This window comes from Nomia melanderi, chromosome 10 (assembly GCF_051020985.1).
Source record: "Nomia melanderi isolate GNS246 chromosome 10, iyNomMela1, whole genome shotgun sequence".
Classification (NCBI taxonomy): Eukaryota; Metazoa; Arthropoda; class Insecta; order Hymenoptera; family Halictidae; genus Nomia; species Nomia melanderi.
Genome location: NC_135008.1, coordinates 17,845,413 through 17,864,510, shown reverse-complemented (window position 1 = coordinate 17,864,510; position 19,098 = coordinate 17,845,413).

The window sequence follows — 19,098 nt, the reverse complement described above, 5'->3', positions numbered from 1 at the left end:
GAGGAGAATTTATTTACAGTCCGTCGGAGCAAGAAAAGAATGCGTATTCTTTCTAGGGGACTGACGGGACACAGTGGACAAAACTGAAACCAGGCGGATCTAGAGGTAGGACGCTCATCCGTATGATTTTCAAGGATGTCGGAGGGCCTACTGCCCATGCTAAAAGAAATATTATGGCGGGTTGCATGCTTAGCGCTTTAGATTTGATAATTGACAAACATATAATGCAACACATAAAAGATTGCACTGAAGCCGAGGCACGTCGCGTCTTGAAAACAGACTGGACAATCACAATTGCGGAATTACGAAGTTTTATAGGAGTTCTATATGCTCGGGGCGCATATGAAGCGAGATCGTTGAAAGCTTCCTATCTATGGTCGGAAAAATGGGGCCCCCCTTTCGGACAGAAACACAATGAGCAGAGATAAATTTACAGAAATTTTAAGATTCATACGCTTCGATAAAAAAAACCAACGATCCGAAAGATTGCAAACAGATAAATTTGCGCTGAAGTATGAAGGAAATTTATAAGTAACAGACAGGCTTGTTATAAGCCACATGAAAACATCTCAATAAGATAAACAGTTATTTCCGACGAAAGCTCGATGCAGATTTACGTAATATATGCCGAATAAGCCTCATAAATTCGGCATCAAGTTTTGGTTAGCAGTTGACGTCGAATCAAAATATATTGTGAACGGTTTCCCTTATTTGGGGAAAGATGAAGCCCGAAGCTCACAATTGTTGGGTGAGTTTGTCACATTGACATTAGCCGAACCATATTTAGAACGAGGCAGGAATATAACAACAGATAATTTCTTTACAAGCATCCCGCTAGCTCAAAAATTGCTTGCGCGAAAAACGACGTTGGTTGGGACCATCCGGTCAAACAAACGAGAACTGCCAAAACCCGTAAAGGAAAAAAAAGATAAGATGACTTTGTTTTCCTCAGATTTATATAAATCAGAAAATTTCATCCTTACTGTATATAAAAGTAAGCCGAACATAAATGTCCTCCTTCTAAGCACCAGACATACAGGTGTACAAATATGTCCAAATGTGTACAATAATGTCTTCCAGAAACTACATCATATTATAATAAAACGAAGTTCGAAGTGGACGTCGTTAACCAGATGGCACGCAAATATAGCGTAAAAGCAGGCAATTTCCGATGGCCTCCTCAAATCTTTTTCAATATATTAGATTTGGCAGCAATAAACGCGTGAATACTATATAAACAGTGCACCGGAGCCACAATATCCAGGAAACAATACATGTGTAGTTTAGCTGAGGAATTAGGTGCGGAAAACAAGGAGAACATTTGCCAACGATCAGACGCTTCTTCATCATCTATAATACTACAAGAGCGAAAAAGTTGTCAAGTGCGCTACTGCAACAAAAATAAAAGCAGCAATTGTTGCATATCTTGCAAAGAAATGGTATGCGGAAAATGCACAGGCAAAGTGCAATATACCTGTAAAAAATGTACTCAATAAGTAGGATTACCCGTTAGTATTATTGTTATTATTTCCATGATATTTTTTAAAGGACTTTTTATTTCTTGATACTTTATTTAAACGTGAAGCCAAATATTGTGCAATTTTGAGTTAACTTGAATAAATCGGTTTTTTAAAGAAAGTGCGTATTTTCATTCACCCGTCAATTTGACGGGTGCCGTTGAGATAGGTATATAAAAAACGTCCGTAAACCTAGTGTTAATAGCCGGGAGAGTATTGCAAATTCGCGATAAATTAAGAATATTAGAAGACAAACCACACATACAATCACGAACACACACCCAGATCCACCAGTTCATACAGTTCCATTAAACGTAAAAGCACAATTCACACCAATAATGGAAAGGTACGAACAATGTTTATCACTGATCCCGGACTTTGACGGAACGAATGCCGAGATGTTCGTTACCACGGTCATAACAGCATCAACTATGTTAGACCAAAATCAGCACTCGCTGCTCCTTCTGCCCATAATAGCTCAAAAGCTAAAAGGACGGGCCGCATTGACAATTCGCCCAGATTCCATAACCACGATCCCCAAACTGACACGGCATGATTAACACGTTCCCTGCCGCGTGGGGCGTATGCGTCCCACATTGAACTTTCCGTTCAAGCCATTTGGTATTATCGTTGTAAAATGAAGAATTTTTAAAAAATTCATTATGCAGTCAATTATGGGCGTGTTAATACTATTGCTGATGCGCTAATTGGACCGTGGGGCGTATACGCCCCACGCGGCGTGGTAGTCACTTTTTTTTACTGCGATTTGTTTTAACGTTAAAAAATGCGGTTCCCAATCGTCAAGAAACTGTACTGTAAAAGTTGCAACATTCTGTAATAATTGTGTGGATAAACCACATTTATGTTTGCCATGTTTTAACAAAGTTCACCGTAATATTCCTTCCTGATTATATACTTATGATATGACATATAACTTATGACATAAATATAATATTAAATATACTTCAACTAAAATGTTTTATTTTAAACTAATATAGACATCATAAAAAAATATTATGCGCGAGGATGCGACTCGCTCGGTAGAGTAATGTTCAGCCAGGTATTTATTAAACTAATTCCTAAAAAAATTAATTTATTGTTTTGTTATGTTATGCATCTTAAACTATACACCCTTTTCTTGACAGTTATGAGTTTTGCATTATTTTAATCATTGTAAGGCATACTCCAGAAACGAAACAATACAGTTGTAAAGCGTGGGGCGCATACGCCCCACGCGGCCTGAACGGAAAGTCTTCAAAAAACGGTCTGGCAGGGAACGTGTTAAAAACCAAATGAGACTCATGTAAACAAACACCAACCGAATCCATAAACGATTTCATACACCGGTTCTCCCAAATTCACGACGAACTGCTGAACGCTATAAACTTCGAAAGGAGATTACAAATCTACATCGACGTCAAGCCCGAAAACACGCAACGTCAGGCTCGAAATTTCTCAATATTTATTCAGTCAGCAATTGGAAACGTTGAACCAAGCTTTTGAGGCCGCACGCATGTACGATACGGAGCTCCAGTACATGCAATAACAGTCAAGATTTTGGAGAACGTAGAAGCCAGAAGGACAACAGCGTCAACCACACGTGAGACAAGAATGGAGCAAGAAAATGTGCGACTACTGCCAGAGATATGGACATACGGAACCATAATGCTGGACGAAGCAATGAAGAGAAAGACAAGATATGCAACTAGAAAAGGAGCGAAATATTCAGGAGGATTCAACCAAATACTCCACCACCAGACACGCGGTCAACATCAGGAACGCCAGGGTAAGCACAGCACAGAATGACATTTCTCATCGATACAGGTAGCGAAATATGTATCATAAAAAAAAGACAGATAATAAACAACGATCTCCACAAGGGAGCTCCATTGACACTCAGAGGTATCACAAACAATACAACAGACACATTATACTCAATCTATATCCTTTTTAATGATAAATGTAATCAATTCCGCGTAGTAGGTGATAGCTCTCCGATTCTTCAAGACGGTATACTAGGCGCGGACTTTTTGTTTGATCACGATTTCTCGTTATTATGTAAAGCATTCAAAATTGGTAACATTGCCAAGTGGTACATTAATAGTCGAAACGAAAATTGTACAAATAAGACGGTGCTCGTCAATTTTATAGCAGGACCGGAGCAATCACGAAAGTTGATGCAACTGGACAACCTATACTGTCCGATTTTCTAAAAAGTCAAATTGAGTCCATAGAAGATTTTGATGAAAAGTTGGTTTTTCGTATAGAGTAATGACTGTTCGAAAGAAAGATTGAACTTGCTACGGGAAAATAGTCGCCTAAATCACCTAACTGAGGGTAAAGAACGGCTATGGGAAATTATCCTCAATCCTCGGACATGCGATCAAAACTACCGACGAAACTCCAATACACACCAAGCAATACCGATACCCTCCAATCCATTAGGACGAAATTAAAAGATAGGTAACAGACATGTTGCAAGCAGGAATAATTAGAGATAGTGACAGTCCATACAACAGCCCATTATGGATCGTGCCTAAAAAAGCCGACGCCTCCGGTAAACAAAAGTGGCGGTTAGTTATAGATTACCGTAAGCTAAACGCAAAAACCAGATTGGAATCAAGGAGCATCACGTTCATAAGTCAGCTTTTTCGACGTACGACGGACACTTAGAATTTGTTAGGATGTCTTTTGATCTAAAAAAAAACGCACCGCCCACATTCCAACGACTGATGTGTGACGCAGGCCTAGTCTAAACAACACCTACCGATAAGTACATTCCGCCGAGCTACCTGAAACTATAACACAGGCTTATCAAACGATAGCCACATCCTGCCAGACCACACAAGACACGAACGACGCATCAAGGGTCACGTAGGCCCCTCTCCCGAGGTGTATAAAAGACCATCAGAACCTTAATAAAGTGCTCAGTCAATTAACGAACGTCACGGTTTGTCATTCTCCTCCTCAATAGATCATTCCACGGTCTGATCTTATTAGGGAAATAATATATTCGCAAGTGAAATACCTCCTGTTAAACATATACTGATTTATTTTATTAAACGCGATATCTCCCCCGTGACATAAATTTGGCGATCCTGCCAGGATCCAGTGTATTCAAGAGTGAAGAAACTGCCCAGGGATCTTCTACGGAACATCACACGCAGGGGCTACGAGTACCACATTCACTCTGGACAACTGGACGAACAATTTAACAGGTAAAGGATTCACGTCATATAGAAATCCACCACCTATTATATCCTCAGACGACGAAAATATGGACCACCCAAAAGTCGACTCACCCCTTTTGAGTTTACAAGGAACCCTTGATTCCATCATGATTCAACTGGCTAGAATACAAGATACCCAAATTCAAATTCAAGAAACAGTTAGAGCCAATACTCGCGACATCGGGTTTCTACAAGAGGGATTGAACGCAACCAATCATGCGGCGCAAAACCAGAACGACGAATTTCGCAAAGCCTTCACATCACTTGGAATCCACGGAGTGTCCGACAAAGACGTACTCACGGAAGACGACGAGGAGGCAGAGGACACGCCACTTCATCCACGTACTGTGCCTCCTACACCAAAAACCCCAGTTCCAACAAACGTGAGTAAAGCAAAGGACATCATCAGGACAATAAAGACGTTAAAAGGAAAGGACGATATGGGAGTAGAAGATTTCATCAAACAAGTTAAATTCGCGAAAGCCTCGTGTAGTGAACCTGTGTTGCTCCTAAAACTCATATTGGCCGAAAAAATAACCGAATCAGCCGAAAGAAGCATTCGCTACCACAATATCGAAACATTCGAAAATCTGTACTCGGTACTTCGTTCCCAAGTGTCCACTCCGGTCACAACTAACGGATGTAGAAACAAACTATTGTCAACTAAACAAGGTTTTGGTGAAAGTGTGCTCCAATACAGTGTACGATTCCGACAGGTTCTGAGTGAATTGCTGTATGCTGTACAAGCAAAGCATTCCAATGTTACAGCAAGACGTGTAGCCATCACCGAAGAAGAGGAGGAAGCCGTCAGAACCTACACCATGAACCTCCAAGAGAAGATCGGGTCAATCGTTATAGCATCCAACCCGAGAACACTCAGCGAGGCACAGACCAAAGCAACCTACATAGAATTATGGACAAAAGACCGTGCTGGACGTGGTAACTTCAATCAACCGCAGAATCGATTTAAACTACCGATTCGACCATCATCCCAAGGAAGAAATCACATATTCACACATACTAAACGCCCGGAAGTCAGGTACGATCAACCACGCGCAGTAATAACGTGCGAACATTGCAAGAAACCCGGTCACAGCAAAGACCAATGCTATCAGCTGAAAAATTTTCAAGTCCGCCAAGCAGGCAAGCTACCCCCCGAGTGAACAACTTAACGGAACCAGAGGCGACCAATTTAGAAGAAAAATCGACAGAATACACTACACACCCGGACGACTGCGACACGTACGATGCAGACCCACACCAACAGGGAGACCGCGGCGATTTCTACTGGACACCGGAGCGGGAGTAAATATAGTAAAGGAACGGGACGCACCACAAAAATTACCTCTCGACAGACCTAGAACTATACAATTAGGAAACGACCGACACACTATACACCATTTCACTTACATTCCCTACCTTAGAATAAACCACGAATTCCTCATAGTTCCTAATGATTTCCCCTTACTAGAAGACGGAATATTTGGACTTCCTTTCCTTGAGAAATATCAATACCATATAACTAATAACGAATTGAAACTAAACGATACCGCGCTTGAATTACAGATCACACCAGAAGACATTGAAATCAAACCAGGACAGCTGATCAACCATGTTAAGCTTATTGATAATCAACCTTATCGTATTAATTTCGTCAACACCGGTAAGCAAACTTTCAATACATCAGATCAAATTGAACAAGTAGAATCCAATCTTAACCGTATACCAGAGCTTCTATCTAAATTACGAACTAATCATATCGAAGAAAATTTCCGCGAGCCCATCAAAAAGATTATCGCAGCCTATAACGACGTTTTTACCTTGGAAACGGATCCATTACCTTCCACTCAACTTACCACGCATGAAATAACTCTTAAAAATCCAAAACCAATAAACATCAAATCCTACAGACCCCCCGAATGTCACAAAATCGAAATCCAACAACAAACGAAAGAAATGTTAAAGAAAGGAATCATCGAACCTTCAGACTCCCCATTTAATTCTCCTATATGGGTAGTACCAAAAAAGACAGACGCTTCAGGTAAACGTAAGTGGCGAATCGTCATAGATTTTAGAAAATTAAACGAACAGACTGAACAAGACGCTTACCCATTACCCAACGCAGACGAAATTATACAGCACCTAGGGAACGCAAAATTCTTCTCCGCGTTAGACTTATCAGCAGGGTTTCATCAAATCCCTATGGACCCAAATAGTAAAAAGTACACCGCATTTTCAACTTCGCAAGGACACTTCCATTACAATAGGATGCCCTTTGGTTTAAAAAACACCCCAGCTACTTTCCAACGCATGATGGACACAGCATTACGAGGACTTATTGACAGACATTGTTTCGTATACATGGACGACATTATAATATTTGGACAGACAATAGAAGAGCATAACAGAAACCTGGCTATCGTTTTCCAAAGACTAAGAGAGACAGGGCTCAAACTTCAACTAGATAAGTGTGAATTCCTGGAGCCAGAACTGGAATATTTAGGACACGTAGTCACAGCTGAAGGAGTTAAACCTAACCCAAAGAAATTAGAAGCAATCAAAGATTTCCCTCAACCAAAAACGCCCACACAGATAAAAGCATTTTTGGGACTAACAGGCTACTATCGTAAATTCATCAAAAACTTTGCCAAACATGCGAAACCCTTAACAATACTGACTCAGAAAAACGAACCATTCAGGTGGACAGAATCACAGGAAACAGCATTTAATTACCTCAAAGACAAACTCTGTACAATCCCTATCCTTAAATATCCCGACTTTAACAAACTTTTTACACTCACGACTGACGCATGTAACGATGGGGTAGGAGCAGTACTGTCACAGGACGGACACCCTTGCACTTTCATATCCCGAACCCTAAATCCTGCCGAAAGAAATTACTCCACCACTGAGAAAGAACTCCTCGCAATCGTATGGGCTATAAAACGACTGCGACAATATTTACTGGGCAGAAAATTCGTTATACAGACGGACCACCAAGCCCTGGTCTGGTTAAAAAACGTAAAAGATCCATCTTCGAGACTCATGCGATGGCGATTGAGACTCGAGGAATATGATTTTGAAATTGAGTATAAGAAGGGTAAAGAAAACGCAGTCGCGGATGTTTTATCGCGAACACCTATCCCCATATACCCCATGAAAACCCATGAAAACCGACCAAAAATCCTAGAAAACAAATCCGTCAAACTTAACATCAAACTCCAAGCATCTCCAGAATAAATAGACAAACTTTTACCTAACGAACTACTCAACAAAGATAATGAAGAAAATACCAACGACGCACCATCGACCCTAATAAATTTCTTTGAACTTTGGAAAGCGCAACCCAAAGCTTCTCCGTTAAAACTTGTAGCTAATCGACCTCATTGGAAACAGCTAACTCCAGAATACTTAGGCCCGTATAACGAATCCACTTGGCTGTATAAAATTTCTGATCTATTAAAGAACGATGGCAAAATAAAAGTAGGAATATCCGACAAGTTCTCAAATTATGAAATAGTTTCCATTCAACTGATACTTAGATTCTTATCCAGTCACCTCAATAAAACATTGACAGTCGCCACCACGCCAGTACGCGAATACAGCGAAAGAGAAAGACATAACATCATAAAGGAAGCCCACCAAAATTTAAAACACCTAGGAGAAAATAAGACCATCGAATTCATAAAACAAACCCACTATTGGACTAACCTCGAAGAAGACGTACAATACTACATACGACACTGTGACATATGTCAACGCGCTAAACTAACACGAATTCGACCCAAAGAAGAAGCCATAACACCCGATACTCCTTCCAAACCAAACGATAAAATTGCTATGGACATAATAGGTCCCTTACCTATAACCTTGAACGGTAACCAATTCGTCCTATCTATACAGGACTACTTAACGAAATACCTCATGCTTATTCCTTTAGCCGACCAAAGAGCAGAATCCATCATTGATAAACTAATCCATCACTATATATATATATATATATATATCTTTTCCTCCCCTAAACATATCTTAACCGACCAAGGTCAAAACTTCGTCAGCAGAATGATGGGACAATTTGAAAAAATATTCAAAATCAAACACATAAAAACTACTAGCTTCCACCCAGAAAGTAACGGATCAATAGAAAGAGCTCATGGTACGGTCAAGGATCTATTACGTACTTGTATTGACGAAAGTAAAGAGGAATGGGATCAGCATCTGAACTTGAATTCCATGGCATACAACACATCAGTACATAGCACAACCGGTTATACCCCATTTGAGTTAACCTTTGGGCGACGAGCTAACCTACCTTCTTCCATATCCCTAACTCCTTCACTAACCCAAAATGAATTGTTCAAATTGTGGAAGCAAAGACACGCGGAATACCTTAAACACGCTAAAGAAATAACCGATTTTATTAAGCAAAGATACAAACGAGACCAAGACCGTAAGATCAAAATTCAAAGCTTCTACAATGAGAACGATCTCGTACTGCTTCATAACGACCACAAACAAAACAAACTCAGCCCAGAATTCTTAGGACCATATAAAATTCTTGAAATCCGTAAACCTAATTATTTACTCCAGATCAATAATAACAAAACATTATTAGTACACGGCAACAGAATTAAACCTTACCATTTACCTTCTAGATTTACTGCAACAGACTAGGAATAACGCTGTTAAACGAAACCCAGATAGTCAAAGAAAACATAGAAACTGTGTACATCTTTCATAACGAAGTTAAAATCAATGTAATCATTAATCCACAAGACATCCAAAAAGATTTAGACACTATCACTCGAATCGTTAACGATATTCAAACCTCTTGTGAAGACTGCAATACTTTCGGACAATCCTACCTTTATAATAAACTCAAAGCGCTCAATAAAGATTATGACCAACTCACCGCCGTGTTACACCATCGAATAAAACGAGGTCTCCTTAATATTGTAGGATCCGCATCAAAAGCTCTTTTCGGAACCTTAGATGACAACGATCTCACGCTCGTTAATAAAAATATCGACAAACTATTCGATGAAAATAACAAGTTATCTGAAATTGTACAAAATCAAACCGCGACGTTCAAAACAGTTTTACAGAGCCAAACTTTGCCTCGCTTTATTCAAGACAGCCGGTTACGACAAAACAATGTGGACAAGAAAGTTCATAACTTAGAATTATTACTCACAGCCGAGACCATAATAACCAATATTAGAGAAAACATCGAAAAAATTCAAGAAACCATTGTTTTAGGCAAACAAGAAATCATTTTGTCGGAGCTTCTAAATCCCCATACTTTCATTGATGCATATGAACAAATATTGAAAACACATACGATTATTTCTCACATACCGGCAGTACTTTCCAATTTCCAAACACTAATAGACATTAGCTCACTAAAAATGATTCTTTTACAAGACAAAATTATATACCAGATTTCTGTTCCAACACTAGAAAACGAAGAATGGACTCATGTTAAACTCTATCCCATACCGCAAAGACACGGACGAAATTTCATTACACCTATACCTAAGTATGACCATCTGCTGTATTCTAAGGGACACATAATACCAATAGACCAAATATATTTAGATCATTTTTGTAAAAACACCAACGTCGGAAAAATATGTAAAAGAACACAGCCCACGCAACAGATTGCTCCTTCATTAAATTGCAGAATCGAAGAATGTTCATACTCAGCTTTCAGTATAAACCAATTAACTTTCGTTCCCATGCACGCACCTAACACATACATTATGATACCAGAAAAAACCATAACTGTTACCGCTCTGTGCGACCGCGAACATAAATTCACTCTATCCCGACCAGCAAAAATTACTAGCTCTACAGACTGCACTATATTCTACGATAATAATGTAATGAAATTTGGAGGTACCACATACGAAACAAATATCACACTAGACTCATATTCCTTGCCAGAGAATATTACCAATATGAATTTAGACCAATTAAAACTTCCTACTATACCACGAATAACTCCAAATTTCAACCAGTATGAACAATCTCTAGACGAAATGAATCTTCAGTTACAAAACATTGTTCACAACCATAGAATTAAAAGCGCCACGGAAACTACTGTCAATGTATTAACTTATGCAGGATATGTATCATTAGGATTTCTTCTTTTATATGTAACCTACCGATTAGGCATACTTAATTTATTAGGAAAACTGTTTTCAAAACTTGTACCAAATAGTATTTGTGTAAAAATATTTTGTCAAGACAACTACCAGAATACTGGAACAACGCAACAACGATTCAAGACAGTACGTTATCCAGCACCCCCGGGAGAGGACATTTACGTCGAGGAACCATCATCACCACCACCCAGCCTTTGGCCCGCAGATCAAGCAGCACGAACCGCCAAACCAGCCAAACTTGTCCGTTTTTCGGGAGCAAAACGAATCTAGTAAGAGGGGTGTGACGCAGGCCTAGTCTAAACAACACCTACCGATAAGTACATTCCGCCGGGCTACCTGAAACTATAACACAGGCTTATCAAACGATAGCCACATCCTGCCAGACCACACAAGACACGAACGACGCATCAAGGGTCACGTAGGCCCCTCTCCCGAGGTGTATAAAAGACCATCAGAACCTTAATAAAGTGCTCAGTCAATTAACGAACGTCACGGTTTGTCATTCTCCTCCTCAATAGATCATTCCACGGTCTGATCTTATTAGGGAAATAATATATTCGCAAGTGAAATACCTCCTGTTAAACATATACTGATTTATTTTATTAAACGCGATATCTCCCCCGTGACAGATGAATCGCAGCTTGCAGAGACTGATAGGTACTAACTGTTTCGTTTACATCGACGACATTGTATGATAGAAAACATATGCCTAAAGCTTTAGAAAGTAAAAAATTAAAACGAGGTGAAGCAACTATACTACAAAGTAAAAATATTTCGTCATATTGCGACATACAGTCGGTAAAGTAAGAGCGTGTACTGGTTAAATCGTTAGAAGAAATTGGATAGCAGCTGTTAAGTTTTCAAGGTTTGCAACATTTATTTGAAAATTTTACTTGGGGCTCTGTTTAGTTTGTTTTTTAAAATCTTTTTGTATCTCCCTTATTAGAATGTCACAGAGAAGCTCGGAAAGAATTCAATCCTCTAATGGCTTAATTGATTCAGACAGTGATTCAGATATTGAAAATCAAATTAATGTAATCCCACAGAGAAATAGAAGAGTTATATGTAGTACTTCTGAATCAGAAGCTGAACAGATTGAAACCCAAGACAATAACTCTGAAGTATGGACGTCAAAAACATTCGTCCCCAAAATACATAAGTTTGCGGTTGCGGATTCAGGAATAAAAAAAAAATATTAATAGATCCACAAAAAGATTTTTTTCAACTTTTACTTTCCGAAAAGCTCGTAAAGTTGATTACAAGGGAAAGTAAGCGATATTGGTCTCGAAAGAGTAATAATAACGTAAATATGTCAGATGGAACAGGACTAGTCGAATTATATTGTTTTCTTGCTGTGTTATTATTGATGACACGCAACAAGAAATTATCATTAGCAGAGTACTGCAGCAAAGATAAACTTCTACGTAGTGATATCTTTGGAGAAATAATGACGAGAGACCGTTACTTCAAATTACTACAAATGCTACATTTCACCGATGATGTTGATCGTACTAATGATCGTTTATATAAAATACGAAACGTCGTTGAAATATTAAGAAAAGTATTTAATGAAGCATTTCAACTTTATCAACGGCTATGCATTGACGAAAGTCTGCTTTTGTATAAAGGGCGGCTTTTGTTTAAGCAGTATATACCATCAAAGAAAAGCAGATTTGGTATAAAATCGTTTATTTTGAGCGACTGTGAGACAGGGTTCATGCAAGATCTGATAATTTATGTCGGATCATCTACAATGGTGGATAGTGAAGATCTAGCTATTGGAAAATCTGGAGCAATTGTGGAAACCCTTATGAAGCCGCATCTAGGAAAGGGCCATACCCTTTATGTAGATAATTGGTATGCGAGTCCCGCTTTATTTAAGTTTTTACATAATAATGGCACAAACGCGTGCAGCACCGTAACCAAAAGAAGAAAAGGGATGCCCAAAATTGACAAACGATTAAAAAAGGGGGAAGCAGCATTTAGATCATCCGATAATTTATTGGTCTTAAAATGGATGGATAAGAAGGAGGTATATATGATTTCTACAATGCATACAGCAGAGTTTAAAACGTTAATCAGGCACGGAGGAAAAAAAGTTATCCACAAACCTGTATGCGTGTTAGATTACAATAATTCAATGGGTGCAGTGAACAAAGCGGATATGGTCATAAGCACCGTGAACTCGACACGGAAATCTTTGAAGTGGTACCGGAAATTTTTCTTCCATCTGGTGGACATTTGCGTCTGGAACGCTTATTGTTTATACAAACATAAGATGAAACAACCAATATCAATGGCAAGATTTCAATAGCAACTAATTAGGGAGATACTGGGAATGTACCATGAAAGTAACAGTCATCTACATCGAATCGGGAATAATAATCCTTTGAGATTAATCGAACATTTTCCGTCGATTTACAAAGCGGCAGGAAAAAAACCAAGAAGAAGGTGTGTCGTTTTCCATGCGAACGATAAAAGACGCGAAATGGTGTATGAATGTAAAAACTGTAATGTGGGATTATGTGTCGACCCTTGCTTTAAAATTTATCACTGTGAATTAAATTATTAAGAATTTTAATTTGTTATTGTAAAGTGTAATTTTTAATTTTTAAATACATTTTTATTGATAATAATTGCAAAATCTTCCAATATGTTGTTGTATAAAATTTAAAGAATCGTACGATTAAGAGAATGACGAGGCTGCGCCGAAAGATGTAAGTCCGAACACCAGTTTACCTAAGCGCGATATGCACACTTTTCGGCGCAGTGCTCCATTCAGTGCCGCTACTTTGGCGGCGCGGTGGCCCGTTCAGCGGTGTCACTCCGACGGAGCACACTACCGTAGCGAAAGGGTTAAGGGTGATCTCGTCCTTATTCAGAACTACAACGCGAAACCATTAGAAAAACGGTGGCGAGGACCCTTCGAGGTCCTGGAAGTGATTGGTGGTCACTCTGTTAAAGTTAAAGAACGCGAAAGACCAACTGATCATCATAGGACAAATATTAAACTTTTTAAACAAGTCGCGTAACCTCTTTCAGACAATGAAGCATAATCTCGTGACTGTTCTGATCCCACTAACGACTCTAGCAACGATTAAGGTATCTGACTCGCTAGAAAGTAGTGATGGAAAGTATCATATCACTCCTCTCAGCAACGAAGAAACGGTTTTTTTGGAACATTTGAACCGCGTCAGACTATACCATGAACAATGGAAAATAGTTGTTGGCTACGATTTTACTCACATTGCAGAAGATTTGAGAGCTGTCGAGGACCTACATCAACGTGTGTTAAACAAGCTATGTCTGCGAGATATGACCGGAACAAAATTTACGTGTTCCTCGCAAGATCGAATAACTAAACGAATCACAGATTTCAGCCACATTCGGTATTTTACGCTGCGGGTATTAACAGCAGCTTGCCGCGCGATCGGCGTGTAATCTTTGATTTCATGGTAACGATTAGCAAAACACTTTTTGGAACACTCGATGCGTCAGACGCAGAGTATTATAATAGCGAATTAAACAAGCTCTACGAAGACCAAAAAACAATAATACACAACGTAAATAATCAAACTAGTATTATATTAAACGCCTTAAAAACCAATGCTGTTTTTTCCATAAAACGCATAATCAAATAGAGGTCGTTAATGCGCAATTTAATAAACTGAGGGAGTTATCACAAGTAAACGGAGTAGATATACAAATAGATGAAATCCTTCTAGATCTGGAATACAGTATCAGCAACATACTCGAGCAAATCAGGAAGATAGAGGATTTAACTTCCGCTGCAAAGTATGGAATAGTTAACACGTTAATACTTAACGATGCCTGTACGCCTAACGAATCTTCAGTTGCACACAAGTCACAGTTCAGTTCGTTCACTACTCTAGATCTACCAATTTTCTTGTTCGGCATAAATTCAAAGTTTTTTATTGCCCTAAAAATGCTGAGTGGATCGAAAAGTGATACGTTGAGCAAATTGATTTTGTCGCCCAGAAATCGTCGTCGTCGTATTCTGCTGTCATCCGAAGACGATACTTTATTAGAGAATGTGAATCAACCGAATCTCACAACCTTTACGAGTGTGTGCGGTGTTGAGACAAGTAATATAGAACTGCAGAATTGCATCAATGTGGAAGACTTCTATGCGCAATTAGTCACTGAAGAAATGCTTCAAGAAATAAATGAACAGACGAATATATACGCAACATAAAAGAAATCAACGATTATTTCGAAGCATATGAATCGGTGGGTCCCTACCAATAAGGAGGAAATCAAGCGCCTTTTTGAACTCATTATTTGGATGGGCCTTGTAAAATTGCCAAGTATAAGTTTATACTGATCCACGGATCCAGTATATTACCATCCGTTCCCTCATAAAATAATAAGCAGAAACCGTTTTGAGATACTTTTGAGAATGCTGCATTTCACAAAAAATGAAACAACGGATGTGACCAAACCCTTATAGAAAATTCAAACAATTTTAGATGAGCTGAACAAAAATTTTAAAAAGTATTACAATCCACCAGAATTAATCTGCATTGACGAATCCATGATTCTGTTTCATGGACGGATATTATTCCGTCAGTTTATGAAGCAGAAAAGGCATAAATATGGTATAAAAACTTTCAAACTTTGCTGCGGGTTTGGATATACGTATAACTTTTGTGTCTAAAGTGGCAAAATGGCAGATGAAGTAAATACAACCCCATCGAATGTCGTTATGAATTTGTGCCAGGGCATATTCCACAAAGGCCATACAGTATGCACAGACAATTGGTACACAAGCATAAATTTAGCAAAGCAACTTATGGAACGAAATACGCATTTGATGAGTACTCTTCGAAACAATCGGAAAGGCAATCCAAAACAAGTAGTGGCCAAAAAACTGAAGTGGGGAGAATATTTTGCGAAAGAGAATCGAGAAGGAATCACGATTCTAAAATGGAAGGAGAAGCCTGAGGTGCTATTATTGTATACTAAGCATTCAGTAGAAATGTTCGCACAAAAAGACAACTTGTCAATAAACCAAAAATCGTAATTAACTAAAAAAGGAAGGCCGTGTTCATAAAACTCGGAGATACTGTACCAATTGTTATAACAGGAATCCCCAAACGTTAGGTTCAGAGATGGCGAAGAATTCAACATCAAAAGTTAGCACCTTTTGTAATGAATGTAAAACCACACCACACTTTTATTTATCCTGTTTTAATACATTACATTAATGTAGGAGTAGAGCGGTAACCGCCGCGCCGCGAATAGGCTGGAAAGATCGCGAATACAACAATAATAACACCGTGCGGCTAAACAGCTGATCCGGCGAAGCCGTTACCAACAAGCGCGTCGACCCCGCGTGTATGTGTGTATGTAAGAGTGAGTGTTGACGAAGCGGCAAGTGAACGAACGTTAGAGAACGGTCACAATTTTAACGAATGTCGAAAACTTGTGAACATCGAAAACTCGCGAAGGGTTCGAAAATCAAAGGTAGAGAATGTTCGGGCGCCGCGTGAATATAAGGACGCGACCGCGGCGCGGAGGGGGGTAACGAGTACGATTACGATTACGATATACGATTACGATTACGATTACGATTACGATTACGATATACGATTACGGATTACGGAATACGATTACGGCTTACGATTTTCTAACGTTTTTGGTTTGTGTGTGCGTGTTTTGTAACTTTCGTGTACCTGTTCGTCTAATGTTCTTTAATAAAGGGTTGGATTTAAAAATTCTAAACCTACATTAAGTTTTTTTAAAATATTCTGTTTTTTGTATTTTTGTATTTTGTATTGTTGTATTATTGTATTCTTTTAATATATTACATTAACTTTTCTTAAAATATTCTATTCGAGGTTGATCCCGAGGCAATCGGAAGACCATCATTTACTTTTGGAGAAGTGTCAGGTCCAACGGCACACGCCAAACGAAATATTATGTATGGTAAAGCCAAATCAGCATTTTCGGTGATAATAGATTATACCATTATTGATAGCATAAAAAAATGTACAGAAGCAGAACTCTTGCGAGTTTTGGGAACTGAATGGGATCTGCCTATTCCAAAATTATATGCCGTCATCGGAGTTTTATATGCACGTGGCGCTTATCAGGCAAAAAATTTAACCATTTCACACCTGTGAAATTCGAAATGGGGACCTCCCTTTTTTTCAAATACTATGAGCAGAAACGCTTTTTCAGAAATTTTGAGATTTCTCCGATTCGACAACAGAATACAACGAATCCAATGTTTGAGTGTGGGCAAATACGCTCTAATTTCAGACATATGGAACAAGTTCATTGAAAATAGCCAAAGTTGTTGCAAGCCAGGCGCGGATCTGAGCATTGACGAGCAACTCTTTCCCATGAAAACAAGATGTAAATTTACGCAACACATGCCAAATAAACCTGATAAATTTGGAATCAAATTTTGGTTAGCGTCTGACGTAAAAATCAAATATGTTGTAAACGGGTTGTCTTACTTAGGACGGGATGAAACAAGATCGGCGCCAATACCACTGAGTGAATTTGTTGTCATGAAATTAGCCGAGCCTTTCACCAACTGTAGGAGAAATATTACAACGGACAATGATTTCACCACTGCATCTCTGGCTGCAAAATTATTGGCAAAGGGGACAATATTAGTCGGAACAATACATGCGAGCAGAAGGGAATTGGCCGCACTTGCGAAAACGATAAAAGATAATTTGGAACTTTATTCTACGATAACATATGAGCCCATAATTATGAAAGTGGTCTAAGTCAAAATTTAAAAAAAAATGAATTTATCAGTTATTTCACACCACATTATTTTAAACTAAATTAATTCAATGTAATTTTTACGGTATTGTTAAAAATGAACCATTAGATAGTGGTTGTAATTTCAACATTATATGGAATTCATTTAGTGTTAATTATGAAAGTGGTCTAAGTAAAAAATTTAAAGAAATTATATAAACATAACCTTAAAATGGCACACAATAAATGCGACACAATATGGTACAGCAATGGCCAGAAAAATGACTGAACGGGTTGTCACATTTTATAATACCTGCGAAGGACAACCGTTTTTATGTTTACCGTGTTTCAATAAAATCTATTAAAATGCCTTAATGATATAATCCGGGATTAACCGCGTGAATTGGGATACGAAGGAGCTGGAGTAACGTTTTTTGTTTTCTTCTTTTTTATTATTAAAGTGGGGTTTTGTGTTTAATTGTGGGGTATTATTTCTTATTTTTCAAATTGGGGAAAAAATCTGGTTTAAAGTTTCACTTTTAGTGTAAAAAACTTAAGAAAATTCAATGGGAGGAAGCTGTGGTTTTTAACCTATTTGCCGCAGGCCACGTGGCCGATAGCATCAGGAAAGACGAAATGAGTTGTATGTTGCATGACTAACCTACCGATACCTTAGATATTGTATCGCCCCGCGACAAACACGACAAATCATCCTGCGAAAAACATCCTAACTCATAGATTCCAAATTCCTAACCAGCTAGCTTCCCGTACCCGATTACTCATCTTGCCCCTTTTTGCACTCTACCCTTATGCCGACCATTTCCAGTAGTATATATATTACCATTTTTAACCAGCGCGTCAGTTCTCTGTAGTTCGTACTTGCGTGCGGAACTTACCGCTTACGAATAAAAACCTTCGAGCCTCTCTAACAAGTTGCGTTTAAATTCCTCAATCCGGAATCCAACATGTACTCAAGATTTTACTGAGAAATGGGAGTCTGTACCATCAGGGAAAATAATAAAATGAATTTAAAAAGAAAGAAAAGCATGGGATCTGCTGAATCTCTGCCAGAAAGTCAGGGAATAGAACGAGGTGTGGCTATTAAATAACGAGATTGACGCTGCTACAGAAGAAGTACGCATGCGCCAAACGCCAGCGACCGACAGCTGTTTAGCGTGAAGTCTTCTCTTTCGAATGTAGTGCCTCTCGCTTCTGTAAACAAATCCGTATATCCGTAGTCTTCGTTCGCATTAGAGTTGCTTTTTTGTTGCGCCGGAAAAATGTTAAGTGTTAACAATAGAGCAACGAATTGTTGTGAAATTTCACATGAAACTTGGAAAAACCGCTACTGAAACTTATAATTTATTGAAAGAAGTGTATGGCAATGAATGTTTATCGCGTGCACGTGTTTTTGAGTGGTTTAAGCGTTTTCAAGATGGCCGA